The following is a 16,138-nucleotide window of genomic DNA, read 5'->3' as shown; positions in this document are numbered from 1 at the left end:
ATAGATTGTTGATGTCATTAGACCACACCCCTTCTCATTACAGAGATGCACATCACCTAATATGCTTAATTGGTAGTAGGCTTTCGAGCCTATACAGCTTGGAGTAAGACAACATGCATAAAGAGGATGATGTGGTCAAAATACTCATTTGCTTAATTCTGCACGCAGTGTATAAACAATAAAAAATCCTTAAAAACAAATGCATCCACCTATACTGAATCAGATATACCACATAAATCCATATTATATCCATTTAATGCACTAAACCTATTCAATGTTATTCATATGGAACTCAATGTTGAGTCCATAGGGCAGCATAGAGTTCAGCGTGAAAATCCACTGTATTTCTTTTTTTCCTGAGGATACGCCCTCTGTCCCCACCTCTTCTAAGGGCACCTACCGAGTCTATCACCCTGAACCTGAGCTGGTTGACAGAGTGACCACATTCCACAAAGTGTTTAGCTACTGGCTTTTCCATTGTCTGTTTTCTGATCATGCTCTTATGTTTGTTAATACGTTCCCTAATCTCCATCGTGGTCTCTCTCACATATATCAAGCTGCACGGGCACTGTAGCATATAAATAACATCTCTCAATCTACAGGTATAATACTGTTTGATTTTATAAGTCTTCCCACTGTAGGAATGGGCAAAGGTATCGCCCTTAATGAGGTTACCACAGTTGCAGCAACCTAGGCATGGAAAGTTGCCCATTTTCCTAGGTGTTAGATACCACTGTCCATTCCCACATATTTCACCCACATCAGATTTCACCAATCACCCAAAACTAACACTTCTTTTATATGACATTAATGGAGGATTATTAAACTCACGTATTGAAGGTAAACCTCTCTGTAGTATATGCCACTCTTTCCTGAGAATGTTGGATATAGCCCCACTATGCGTACCAAATGTAGAGACAAAGGGAATGCGTTCACCAATCTTAACAGTAGATGTGGAATGAAGTGTGGTCTCTCTGTCAACCAAACCCACCTTAACTCTGGTACTCTGCAATAATTTTCTCGGATAGCCTCTCTCCGCAAATTTCTTACCCATCTCTTTAGTTCTTACTTCAAATGTGTCATCCTCTGATACCACCCTCCTTACCCATAGCATCTGGCTCCAAGGGAGAGAATCAAGCATACGTCGGGGATGGTTGCTGTCATAGTTCAACAAATTATTTCTATCCGTTGGTTTCTGAAAGAGGTTTTTCTTCAATCTACCTTCCTCTACATATACCCTAACGTCTATAAATTGTAACTCTTTTTGCGAAGATGTCACCATAAATTGTAGGCCTGGTGTCCCACCATTCAGATGCTGATGAAACTCATCTAGCGCTTCCATAGTACAGCTCCAAATCATAAAAATGTTGCCAATGTAGCGCCACCAGCACAGGACTCCCCCAAGATGTGCTGAACGATAAACCAGTCTTTCCTCCACCTCCGCCATGAAGATGTTGACATAAGTTGGGGCCACATTGGACCCCATCGCCACACCCCGTTGTTGTTGGAAGAAGGTGTCGCGAAAGAGGAAATAATTCCTCTTCAGGACCACCTCCAGAAGGCGGAGGACAACCCAGCGCCCATCCGGGGAGAGCCCCGTGCAGGCCAGAGCCCCATCAACGACACTTAGACCGAATTCATGTTCAATGGACTGTGATAGGTGATACCACATCAAAACTAACCAAATAAAAATGGGCAGGTAACTTAATGTCTCGCAACTTAGTCAGAAAATGACTTGTATCCCTTATTTAGCAAGGGGCACTGGTGGCATGGGCACCCAACAATCTATCCAAGAAAATGGCTATTGTACTAAAAACTGATCCCCTGCCAGACACAATTGGTCTGCCAGGAGGATACTTAAGACTCTTATGGATCTTGGGTAGAATATATAGCAGCGGGGTGATGGGATGTTGCACTTTGAGATAATCACTTAAGTCACTATCAATGAGGCCTTGATGACATGCTTAATCTATGATCTCATTTAATGTCTTCATGATATCCCTTTTAGGGTCCTCATTCAATTTGACATACACATCCCCATCACCCAGCTGCCTCTGCATCTCCCCCATATATTTTTGCGTGTCCATGACCAACACCGCCCCTCCCTTATCCGCAGATTTGATAGTGACGTCCCTATTATTTTCTAATTGTCTCAAAGCATTCCTCTCCTATTGTGACAGGTTATTTCTTGCTGCCTTCAACCCATGCCCTCTCAAAGAGTTACAGTGGATTTTCACGCTGAACTCTGTGCAGCCCTATGGACTCAACATTCAATGTGAATAACATTGAATAGGTTTAGTGCATTAAGTGGATATAATATGGATTTATGTGGTATATCTGATTCAGTATAGGTGGATGTATTTGTTTTTAATGATTTTTTATTGTTTATATGTAGAGTTGAGTGAACCCAAACTGTAAAGTTCGGGTTCGTACCGAACTTTAGGGTTTTTGGCACCTGGACCCGAACATTTACGTAAAAGTTCGGGTTCGGTGTTCGGCGCTTTCTTGGTGCTTTTTTGAAAGGCTGCACGGCAGCCAATCAACAAGCGTCATACTACTTGCCCCAAAAGGCCATCACAGCCATGCATACTATTGGCATGGCTGTGATTGGCCAACTGCAGCATGTGACCCAGCCTCTATTTAAGCTGGAGTCACGTAGCGCCGCCCGTCACTCTGCTCGGATTAGTGTAGGGAGAGGCTGCAGCTGCTGTGAGGGAGAGGTCAGGGAAAAATCTTATCAAGAACTGCTTTTTTTACTCAGCGATCTACAGCCAATGTGTTTTGTGGGTGCAGTGCACAATTTTTTTAAGCCTGCCCTGAGCCAACTACTGCTGAAAACGAACTTTTTTTACTTCAGTTTGTCAATATCAATACATATTCGGCAGCCATTTTATGCAACGATAGCCTGTGCTGGTGCACTATCTGCATGTCTGCAAGTCCAGAAATACAGCTTTTTGCTTACTGGGGTTAAAAAAACAACTTTTGTTCATATAGTGCACATCTAGGATTAGACGTGCATAAGTGAGTGTCACATTTAGGCCAGAAATACATCTTTTTGCTTACTGGGGTGAAAAAACCCTCTAATATACTGCACATCTGGGATTAGACGTGCAATAGTGAGTGTCACATTTAGGGCAGAAATACATCTTTTTGCTTACTGGGGTGAAAAAACCCTCTAATATACTGCACATCTGGGATTAGACGTGCATAAGTGAGTGTCACATTTAGGCCAGAAATACATCCTTTTTCTTACTGGGGTGAAAAAACCCTCTAATATACTGCACATCTGGGATTAGACGTGCATAAGTGAGTGTCACATTTAGGCCAGAAATACATCTTTTTGATTACTGGGGTGAAAAAACCCTCTAATATACTGCACATCTGGGATTAGACATGCATAAGTGACTGTCACATTTAGGCCAGAAATACATCTTTTTGCTTACTGGGTTGAAAAAACCCTCTAATATACTGCACATCTGGGATTAGACATGCATAAGTGAGTGTCACATTTAGGCCAGAAATACATCTTTTTGCTTACTGGGTTGAAAAAACCCTCTAATATACTGCACATCTGGGATTAGACGTGCATAACTGACTGTCAAATTTAGGCCAGAAATACGGCTTTGTGCTTACTGGGTTGAAAAAACCCTCTAATATACTGCACATCTGGGATTAGACGTGCATAACTGACTGTCACATTTAGGCCAGAAATACGGCTTTGTGCTTACTGGAGTGAAAAAACCCTCTAATATACTGCACATCTGGGATTAGACGTGCATAAGTGAGTGTCACATTTAGGCCAGAAATACATCTTTTTGATTACTGGGGTGAAAAAACCCTCTAATATACTGCACATCTGGGATTAGACATGCATAAGTGACTGTCACATTTAGGCCAGAAATACATCTTTTTGCTTACTGGGTTGAAAAAACCCTCTAATATACTGCACATCTGGGATTAGACATGCATAAGTGAGTGTCACATTTAGGCCAGAAATACATCTTTTTGCTTACTGGGTTGAAAAAACCCTCTAATATACTGCACATCTGGGATTAGACGTGCATAACTGACTGTCAAATTTAGGCCAGAAATACGGCTTTGTGCTTACTGGGTTGAAAAAACCCTCTAATATACTGCACATCTGGGATTAGACGTGCATAACTGACTGTCACATTTAGGCCAGAAATACGGCTTTGTGCTTACTGGAGTGAAAAAACCCTCATATATACTGCACATCTGGGATTAGACGTGCATAAATGACTGTCACATTTAGGCCAGAAATACGTCTTTTTGTTAACTGGGGTGAAAAAACCCTCTGATATATACTGCACATCTGGGATTAGACGTGCATAAGTGACTGTCACATTTAGGCCAGAAATGCAGCTGTTTGGTTACTGAGGTGAAAAAACCCTCTGATATACTGCACATCTGGGATTAGACGTGCATAAGTGACTGTAGCATTTAGGCCAGAAATACGGCTTTTTGGTTACTGGGGTGAAAAAACCCTCTAATATACTGCACATCTGGGATTAGACTTGCATAAGTGACTGTCACATTTAGGCCAGAAATACGGCTTTTTGGTTACTGGGGTGAAAAAACCCTCTGATATACTGCACATCTGGGATTAGACGTGCATAAGTGACTGTCACATTTAGGCCAGAAATACGGCTTTTTGGTTACTGGGGTGAAAAAACCCTCTAATATACTGCACATCTGGGATTAGACATGCATAAGTGACTGTCACATTTGGGCCAGAAATACGGCTTTTTGGTTACTGGGGTGAAAAACCCCTCTGATATACTGCACATCTCGGATTAGACGTGCATAAGTGACTGTCACATTTAGGCCAGAAATACGGGTTTGTGCTTACTGGGGTGAAAAAACCCTCTGATATACTGCACATCTGGGATTAGACGTGCATAAGTTACTGTGAAATTTAGGCCACAAATACCGCTGTCATATAGAGTTTAAAAAAAAATATTTGAGTGCAATACCCTACATCAGGGTTTTTATTGGCGGTTAATTATTTTTAACATACTTAACCACTTTTTACTTTGCTTTGTGAACGCTAACTATGAGGCAAACATCTAATAAGGTACGCGGTCGTGATGGTGGTGTTGGTGGAGCCTCTGCTGCAGGGAGAGGACGTGGCCATTCTGCCACAGCTACACGTTCTACTGAAACTACTACCTCAGGTCTCAGTAGTCGCCAGAATTTACAGCGATATTTGGTCGGGCCTTATGCCGTTCTAGGGATGGTAAGGCCTGAGCAAGTACAGGCGCTAGTCAATTGGGTGGCCGACAGTGGATCCAGCACGTTCACATTATCTCCCACCCAGTCTTCTGCAGAAAGCGCACAGGTGGCGCCTGAAACCCATGCCCATCAGTCTGTCACATCACCCCCGTGCATATCGGGGAACCTGTCTGAGCCTCAAGTCATGCAGCAGTCTCTTATGCTGTCTGAAGACTCTGCTGGCAGGGTTTCCCAAGGGCATCCACCTATTCCTTCCCCAGGGGTGGAAGACATAGAATGCACTGACGCACAACCACTTATGTTTCCTGATGAGGACATGGGAATACCACCTCAGCACGTCTCTGGCGATGACGAAACACAGGTAACAACTGCTGCGTCTTTCTGCAGTGTGCAGATCGAAAAGGAGGTCAGGGAGGAAGACTGGGTGGAAGACGATGCAGGGTATGATGAGGTCCTAGACCCCACATGGAATGAAGGTCGTGCCACTGACTTTCAGAGTTTGGAGGAAGAGGCAGTGGTGAGACCGAGACAACAGCGTAGCAAAAGCGGGAGCAGGGTGCAAAAGCAGAGCAGCCGTCGCCAAAACAGTTCGCCTGCTACTGGCCACCGTCACCAGGGACCAAGCACACTAAAGGCAGCTTCAAGGAGTTCCCTGGCATGACACTTCTTCACACAATGTGCTGACGACAAGACCCGAGTGGTTTGCACGCTGTGCCATCAGAGCCTGAAGCGAGGCATTAACGTTCTGAACCTTAGCACAACCTGCATGACCAGGCATCTACATGCAAGACACAGGCTGCAGTGGAGTAAGCACCTTCAAAACCAAGAAAGGGCTCCTGCTCCCTCCTCTGCTGCTGCCTCGGCCTCTTCCTCCGCCTCTGGAGGAACGTTGGCACCTGCCGCCTAGCAAACAGAGGATGTGCCACCAACAACACCACCTCCGTCACCAAGCATCTCCACCATGTCACACGGAAGCGTTCAGCTCTCCATCTCACAAACCTTTGAGATAAAGCGTAAATTCCCACCTAGCCACCCTCGATCCCTGGCCCTGAATACCAGCATTTCTAAACTACTGGCCTTTGAAATGCTGTCATTCAGGCTGGTGGAGACGAACAGCTTCAAACAGCTCATGTCGCTTTCTGTCCCACAGTACGTCGTTCCCAGCCTTCACCAGGAGAGCCGTGCCTTCCCTGCACAACCAAGTATCGGATAAAATGAAGTGTGCACTGCGCAACGCCATCTGTGGCAAGGTCCACCTAACCACAGATACGTGGACCAGTAAGCACGGCTAGGGACGCCATATATCCCTAACTGCACACTGGGTAAATGTAGTGGCGTCTGGGCCCCAGACGGAGAGCTGTTTGGCGCACATCCTTCCGCCGCCAAGGATCGCAGGGCATTATTCTTTGCCTCCTGTTGCCTCCTCTTCCTACTCGGCTTCCTCCTCCTCTTCTACCACCTCCTCATCCAGTCAGCGACAGACCTTCACCACCAACTTCAGCACAGCCAGGGGTAAACGTCAGCAGGCCGTTCTGAAACTGATGTGTTTGGGGGACAGGCCCCACACCACGCAAGAGTTGTGGCGGGGTATAGAACAACAGACCGACGAGTGGTTGCTGCCAGTGAGCCTCAAGCCCAGCCTGGTGGTGTGCGATAATGGGCGAAATCTCGTTTCAGCTCTGGGACTAGCCGGTTTGACGCACATCCCTTGCCTGGCACATGTGCTGACTTTGGTGGTGCAGAAATTCATTCACAACTACCCCGACATGTCAGAGCTGCTGCGTAAAGTGCGGGGCGTCTGTGTGCGCTTCCGGCGTTCTCATCCTGCCGCCGCTCGGCTGTCTTCTCTACAGCGTAACTTCGGCCTTCCTGCTCACCTCCTTAAATGCGAAGTGTCCACCAGGTGGAACTCCACCTTGCACATGCTGGAGAGACTGTGCGAGCAGCAGCAGGCCATAGTGGAGTTTCAGCTGCAGCACGCACGGGTGAGTTGCACTGCGGAACAGCACCACTTCACCACCAATGACTGGGTTTACATGCGAGACCTGTGTGCCCTGTTGCGCTGTTTCGAGTACTCCACCAACATGGCCAGTGGCGATGACGCTGTTATCAGCGTTACAATACCACTTCTATGTCTCCTTGAGAAAACACTTAGGGCGATGACGGAGGAGAATGTGGCCCAGGACGAGGAGGAATAGGGGTCATCTCTAACACTTTCAGGCCAGTAGAAGTGGCTCAGAAAGAGGATTATTGCAACAGCAAAGGCCAGGTACAAATTTGGCCAGCCAGGGCCCACTACTGGAGGACGAGGAGGAGGAGGAGGATGGGGAGGAAGCATGTTCACAGCGGGGTGGTATCCAACGCAGCTCGGGCCCATCACTGGTGCGTGGCTGGGGGGATACGGAGGACGCAGACGATACGCCTCCCACAGAGGACAGCTTGTCCTTACCTCTGGGCAGCCTGGCACACATGAGCGACTACATGCTGCAGTGCCTGCGCAACAACAGCAGAGTTGCCCACATTTTAACGTGTGCTGACTACTGGGTGGCCACCCTGCTGGATCCCCGTTACAAATGTAACATCCCAGAGTATGTCACCAAAACACTGTCACCCTGCTATATGATGTTAAAGTGTAAATGTGTTAATATCCTGTGTAACCTGACATTACATTTGTATTATATGGATTTACTGTGACTGTTTCATGTAATTTGCTGTAATTCTCAATGTACACCAGCAGGTGGCAGCAATATGTAAGTAGACAATAGCTAGTAATTAGACCTAGACTGGAATAGTTCATTCCAGGCTAGCTTCCCCCTATCTGAGGAGGAGTGGAATGTTCCCATATCCTACTTCAGGGGGAGGAAGGAAAGTTCTAGGCTGTGTGAGCCACCCCCCTGCTGGGGTAGGCTGTGTTAGTAGGAGCTCCCAGAAACAGGGACCCCAACCAAGGATCCAAGCCTCGGCTGAGGCACAAGATCAACCTTCCCAGCCTGAGTTCCTTACCTCAGCTGGTGGACAAAGAAAGCAGCCCTTCACAGAACTATCAGATCTCCAGGAAGCCACCATCATACCCTGCGAGCAGTCCTGTAAGTAAAGATCCCAAGATAAAGCGAAAATAAGTACCTCTTCAGCTAGTCAGGCCCAAACTAAGCAGACTCAAGACAGAGCAGAAGATAGATACCTGCCAGATCAATAGGCGTATGTACCAGATGCAGAATAGATATAAATTCCTGCCACATATTGCCGAAACCTGCTGGGACCCTAGACTAAAGCTGTATACTTGTATGGATCAAAAGCTGCTTATCATAACACCAAGTAAAGACAAGTTGGACCCTATTATCTGTGTGGAATCCCATCATTCCTCAATTACTCCTATTAACAGCACTCAATTTGTTGCATGTGAGGCGGGATACAGGAGTCCAGCCGTACCACAGGTAGGAGACACTGTTGACACTATACAGAGACAATATCCCCCTCTGGCATTCCTCACCTGGTTATCACATCTTAAAGGGCCCTGCTACAGTACCTGCGCAAGCTGCAACTGGCGTCACAAACTTATACACATATGAACTGACCCACTGCATAGCATTCCCACTGACCCAGTGTCCTGCTCATTGCACAAAGACAATGTGCAGTCCTTAATTCCCTCACTGGAGCGTGATCGGAAGATGCACGACTACAGGCGCACGCTGGTAGGTGCGCTTCTGAGAGCATTCCCGACTGATGCCCGGGGACAAGTGGAAGCACAAGGCGAAGGCAGGGGAGGAGGAAGAGGTTGCCAACGCAGCTGTGTCAGCACCAGCCCCTCAGAAGGCAGGGTTAGCATGGCCGACATGTGGAAAAGCTTTGTCACCTCACCGCAACAACCAGCCCCAACTGCTGATATGGAGCGTGTTAGCAGGAGGCAGGGGCGTAACTAGAAGTGACTGGGCCCCACAGCAAATATTTGTAAGGGCCCCTCCAGCGCGCTTCACACCTCCCTCCTCCTGTGTAAACCCCACTCCTTTGGCACAGTGTAGCGGTATACTGTATATTGTGGGGCACAGTGTAGGCTATATGTGTATAACAAACATATTTCATATGAAAACTTACAATTACTTGACTTGGCCCTTGGGGATCTTGGACGCCACTTCAACACTTTGGCTGGGGGGCTCGGTGGAGCTGATGTTGTGCTTTATCCTAATGAGAAAGATTTCATAATAAGGATTTGGAGAAGGGGCAGAGGGATAGCAGAGCAGGGAGAGGCTGGTGCTGTTCCTAGGGGGTCATACCATGGGGGAGTAATAAAGCCCACCATAATGCCCCCCCAGTAGAAATAATTCTCCTTATAATGTGACATTGAAAAAATACCCCTTGTAATGCCCCCAGTTGAGCTAATGTCCCCATAGTGCCCCCATAATGTCCCAGTATAAAATACCCCTATATAGTGCCCCCAGTAAATTCCCCCATAGTGCTCCTCTCCCCCCTTCCTGCTAGTGCCCCCCATAATGTACCAGTATAAAATGCCCCATATATAGTGCCCTAGTAGATGCCCTCAGTGTCCGGCCTCTGATAGGCTGCCGGCCTAGTGTCCCCCATAATGCCCCCCAATAATGTGCCAGTAAGTGTCCCCATAGATGCCCCCCCCATCATGTGCCAGTTTCAAGTGCATCTCACCTCCCCCCCCAATGGGCCAGTATCAAGTGCCTCTCTCCTTCCCACCCCCCATGTGCCAGTATCATAGTGCCAAACCCCCCCATGTGCCAGTATCAAGTGCCTCTCTCTCCCCCCCATTTCCCAGTATCATAGTGCCATCTCCCCCCTCAAAAAAGTGACAGTATCAAGTGCCTCTCCCCTTCCATGTGCCAATATCATAGTGCCAAACCCACCCATGTGCCAGTATCAAGTGCCAACCCCCCCCCACGTGCCAGTATCAAGTGCCTCTCTCCTCCCCCCATGTGCCAGTATCAAGTGCCTCTCTCTTCCCCCCCCCCCATGTCCCAGTATCATAGTGCCACCCCCCCCCCCCAAAAAAGTGCCAGTATCAAGTGCCTCTCTCCCCCCATGTGCCAGTATCATAGTGCCAAACCCACCCATGTGCCAGTATCAAGTGCCAAACCCCCCTCCCACGTGCCAGTATCAAGTGCCTCTCCCCCCCATGTGCCAGTATCAGGTGCCTACCCCCCTCCCCCCATGTGCCAGTATCAAGTGCCTCCCGCTCCCCCCAAGGCAGTAACAGTCGGGTATTAAAAAAATAAAATAAACACTTCTACTTACCTCCATGTCAGCGATGCGATGCAGCCTCTTCCTGTGTCCCGCCCTGTATGTCCATATATGGAGTCAATGCTTGTATTTCAGAAAAGTTTCTGCTGGGATTCAAACCCACAACCTTCATGTATCAGAGGCAAAGCATTCACCCACACAGCCATAAAGGCTGCCTTGCCACTGACTGAAAAAATATGAGACTTCAACTGTTATAGCTGGCTAAGTGTACATCTATACACATGACAGCTGCCCCAACACACCCAGCACTGCTATATCTTTATATGACAGCTGTCCCAGCACACTCAGCTCTGCTATATCTCTATATATGACAGCTGCCCCAGCACACCCAGCTCTGCTACATCTAATACACATGACAGCTGCACCAGCACACTCAGCTCTACTATATCTCTATATATGACAGCTGCCCCAGCACACCCAGCTCTGCTACATCTATATATCTCTAAGTATTCCTATACAGTAGATAGATATATAGAGATATAGCAAAGCTGAGTGTGCTGGGGCAGCTGTCATGTGTATAGATGTAGCAGAGCTGGGTGTGTTTGGGCAGCTGTCATGTGTATAGATGTAGCAGAGCTGGGTTTGCTGGGGCAGCTGTCATATATAGAGATATAGTAGGGCTGAGTGTGCTGGTGCAGCTGTCATGTGTATAGAGGTAGCAGAGCTGGGTGTGCTGGGGCAGCTATCATATATAGAGATATAGCAGAGCTGAGTGTGCTGGGACAGCTGTCATATAGAGATATAGCAGTGCTGGGTGTGTTGGGGCAGCTGTCATGTGTATAGATGTACATTTAGCCAGCTATAACAGTAGAAGTCTCATATTTTTTCAGTCAGTGGCAAGGCAGCCTTTATGGCTGTGTGGGTAAATGCTTTGCCTCTGATACATGAAGGTTGTGGGTTCGAATCCCAGACACATCAGGAGACTTCAGGAGACAGTAAGATTAGATCACATTAGCGAGGGGGCCCTTAAATCATATTTAACTAACTTGAAAATAAACTGTCACACACGCTGCCGGGCCCCTTGGCAGCCGCTTCCCCGGTAGTTACGCCACTGGCAGGAGGCAGCATTTGAACAACATGGTGGAACAGTACCTGTGCACACGCCTACACGTACTGATTGATGGTTCTGCCCCATTCTACTTCTGGGTCTCCAAATTGTCCACATGGCCAGAGCTTGCCCTGTATGCCTTGGAGGTGCTGGCCTGCCCTGCAGCCAGTGTACTCTCTGAACGTGTATTTAGCACGGCAGGAGCCGTCATTACATACAGACGCAGCCGCCTGTCCACAGCCAATGTGGACAAGCTCACGTTCATTAAAATGAACCAGGCTTGGATCCCTCAGGACTTGTCTGTACCTTGTGCAGAATAGACAATTCTAACAGCCTCAACCATCCATCCTTGTACTCAAATGCACTTATTCTTTTTTTTTTTATATGTCCCAATATTTTGGGGGATATCCCTATGTAAAAATGCAAAATAGCACACATCTGTGTTGGCTACCTATTCCTCCTTCGCCGCCGCTTCCACCTAGACCGCCACGTAAGCCTACACGGCCACATCCACCCATTCACAGCCTCCTCAGCCTCTTCCTCCTACATCATTCCTAATTTTTATTTTTTTAAGGTCTTTTATGTTTTTTTAATTCATTTCCCTATCCACATTTGTTTGCAGAGCATTTGCCATGCTCTTAAGCACATTTTGCTGCCTTTTGAAGCCCTCTAGCTCTTTCCATGAAATTTTTACTGCAATTTTAGTGCTCAAAAGTTCGGGTCCCCATTGACTTCAATGGGGTTCGGGTTCGGGGTCAAGTTCGGGTCCCGAACCTGCCGAACCCAAACATCCAGGTGTCCGCTCAACTCTATTTATATGGATACATTAATGTCACAATAGTAACTTGATATATTTTACACTTCTTTACAGTATTTTATTGAAGCATCTCAGTCTGTCTCCGGATATCCGGACTCCAGTTGCGGTCTCCAGATGTGGTAGGACTTGATACTAAGGCCTTTTTGGCCTATTAAATTGTGCCTTTTTGGCCCTAGTTCAGTGTGGTTCAAATTCCATTAGTCCATACCGGGGATGGGCGGGGGCTGCGGCTCTCCCGCTGCTGTGGGGCTGCAGCTCCCAGCATGCCCAGTCTGCTTACAGCTATCAGTCTGCAGCGGGGTGTGGTGGGATTTGTGGTGTTGCATTGGCTGGGGAGCCGCAGTTTGCCCTTCACTGGTCTATACAATCTCCAATAATTTATGTAATCTCCACTAGTATCGGAATATGGTAATAGCATGCATTGTACTGTGCTCAAATAGATAGGGAAACGGATCGATGTGGTATTTATAAGCATCCATTTTTACCCCTGGTTACATGAGGATACAGTTGTTTATATAAATATTCACTAGGTATATCAAGATTCACATTTATACGCCCGGATCTCACATATATCCCATACATATTTAAAGGGAACCAGTCACCGGGATTTTGTGTATAGAGCTAAGGACATGGGTTACTAGATGGCCGCTAGCAAATCTGCAATACCCAGTCCCCATAGCTGTGTGTGCTTTTATTGTGTAAAAAAACTGATTTGATACATATGCAAATTAACCTGAGATGAGTCCTGTCCCTGAGATGAGTCAGGGACAGGACTAATCTCAGGTTAATTTGCATATGTATCCAATTTTTTTTCTTTACACAATAAAAGCACACACAGCTATGGGGACTGGGTATTGGTAGCGGCCATCTACCAACCCATGTCCTCAGCTCTATACACAAAATCCCGGTGACAGGTTCCCTTTAAGTGTGGATGAACAGGAGGAGACTAGGAGGAGATTATGTGGTCATGTGATGTTCACATGACCATTGTCACGGCGGACGTGCACAGTTAAACAGATAACACACCAACCAGGCTCTGGACGAGAGACGGGGGAACGGTCACCTCCTAATTAATCCCTGACCTCTTTCCCTACAATGCTCAGCCCACAGATCAAATCTTGATGGTAGATTTGCTGTGTCCACCAGCCTATGCTAACAGAACCCTGAACTCCCTGAGATGGTGAAGTGGGGAGAAAGGAGCTGCCAGCTCGCACAGAACCAGGATGGGATAGATGACAAAAACAACCAAAGACACTTATCTGCTGAGAGCAGGAACAAACAGCCAACCTTCCTTTCTAGCTTCTAAGACCACAATGAAGAGTATAATCCGCTCAGAGCACCTTAGCTGGAGACTATTTAAACTAATGACTCCACCCAGTGCACCTGATGCGAGGCGGATCCAGCACAGCATCAAAACAAACACTAGACTTGTGCTGCAATCCTGGCTGACCTCCGCACATCGTCAGAGTGGGGCATGACAGTACCCCCCCCCTTCTACGGGTGACCTCCGGACACCCTGGACCAACCTTATCCGGATGGGACCTATGAAAGGCCCTCACCAGACGGCTGGCGTTGACATCTGACGCCGAAACCCACATCCTCTCCTCAGGACCGTATCCCCTCCAGTGAACCAGGTACTGGAGGGAACCCCGCAGAACTCTTGAGTCGAGAATCCTGGAGATCTCGAACTCCAAGTTTCCCTCGACCAGAACAGGAGGAGGAGGCAATGGCGATGGTACCACCGGTTTAACATATTTTTTTAGTAAAGACTTGTGGAAGACATCGTGGATCCTCCAAGTCTGCGGCAGATCAAGTCGAAATGCCACAGGATTGATCACAGCAGAAATCTTATATGGACAAATCTTGGACCTAGTTTCCAAGATGGCATTCTCAACTTGATATTCCTAGTGGACAACCACACCAAATCACCCACACACAGGTCCGGACCAGTCACACGTCTCCTGTCAGCCATTCGTTTATACCTCTCACCCATCCTCCCCAAATTCCCTTGAATCCCCCACCAGATAGAGGATAAGGCAGAAGAGAATCTCTCCTCCTCTGGCATCCCGGAGGAACCAGACCCAGAAAAGGTACCAAACTGAGGATGGAAACCGTATGCGCCAAAAAATGGCGACTTACCCGTGGACTCCTGCCTACGGTTATTCAATGCAAATTCTGCTAAGGGCAAGAATGAGGACCAGTCCTCCTGATTCTCAGCCACAAAGCACCTCAAGTAGGTCTCCAGGTTTTGATTAGTACGCTCCGTCTGACCATTCGACTGTGGATGAAAAGCCGACGAGAAAGAAAGTTGAATGCCAAGTCGAGAGCAGAACGCCCTCCAAAACCTGGAGACAAACTGCGTGCCCCTATCAGAGACAATATCCGAAGGAATACCGTGCAATTTAACGATATTATCCACAAAAATCTGCGCAAGAGTCTTAGCGTTAGGCAGACTTGTTAGTGGTATAAAGTGAGCCATTTTACTGAAACGATCGACTACCACCAAAATCACTGTTCTCCCGGAGGAACTCGGTAGGTCCGTAATAAAGTCCATGGACAAATGTGTCCAAGGACGAGATGGAATAGACAATGGAAGAAGTGAACCAGGCGGTCGAGTATGAGCAACCTTAGACCGAGCGCAGGTTTCACAAGCTGCCACGTAATTCTCAATACTCTTACGCAAACCTGGCCACCAGAACCTCCGGGACACCAGATCACAGGTGGACTTACCACCAGGATGTCCAGCGAGAACAGTATCGTGATGTCCCTTGAACACCTTGTATCGTAGGCCCTCAGGAACAAACCCCCTCCTGAGCTCCCAACACCTCCATCTCCAATTCAGGGTACAGAGCGGAGACCACCACTCCATCCGCCAAAATCGGCGCTGGATCTTCTGAATCACCTCCCCCAGGGAAGCTGCGAGACAAGGCATCTGCCTTGACGTTCTTGACCCCTGGGCGAAAGGTAACCACGAAATTGAACCTGGTAAAAAACAATGACCATCTGGCCTGTCTAGGGTTCAGACGCTTGGCAGATTGCAGGTAAGCCAAATTCTTATGGTCTGTATACACAGTAACGGGGTGAGAAGCCCCCTCTAACCAGTGACGCCATTCTTCAAAGGCCAACTTGATCGCCAACAACTCCCTATCTCCAACATCATAATTCCTCTCAGCGACCGAGAGCTTCCTGGAGAAGAAGGCACACGGGACCCACTTGCCAGGAGAAGGACCCTGCGAAAGCACCGCCCCAACGCCCACCTCTGATGCATCAACCTCAACCACGAATGGCTGAGAAACATCCGGCTGCACCAGAATGGGAGCAGACGCAAAACGCTCCTTAATAGCCGAAAAGGCCTGCAATGCCTCATCCGACCAGACAGAGACATCGGCGCCCTTCTTGGTCATATCAGTGAGAGGTTTTACTATGGTGGAATAATTCAAAATAAATTTTCTATAATAATTCGTAAACCCCAAAAATCGCATCAAAGCTTTCTGATTCTCCGGTCGGTCCCACTCCAGAACCGCCCGGACCTTTTCGGGGTCCATACGAAAACCACAATCAGAAAGCATGTATCCCAAAAATGGAAGCTCTTGCACCGCAAACAAACATTTCTCCAATTTGGCGTATAACTTATTCTCCCGCAGGATCGTCAAAACCTGTCTCACATGATCCTGATGGGTCTTCAGATCAGGAGAATAAATTAAAATGTCATCAAGGTAGACTACTACGAACCTCCCCACCAAATGATGAAAAATATC

The sequence above is a fragment of the Bufo bufo genome, chromosome 1 (genome assembly GCF_905171765.1).
Source record: "Bufo bufo chromosome 1, aBufBuf1.1, whole genome shotgun sequence".
In the NCBI taxonomy this organism is placed as follows: Eukaryota; Metazoa; Chordata; class Amphibia; order Anura; family Bufonidae; genus Bufo; species Bufo bufo.
This window is presented reverse-complemented; position numbering follows the sequence as displayed.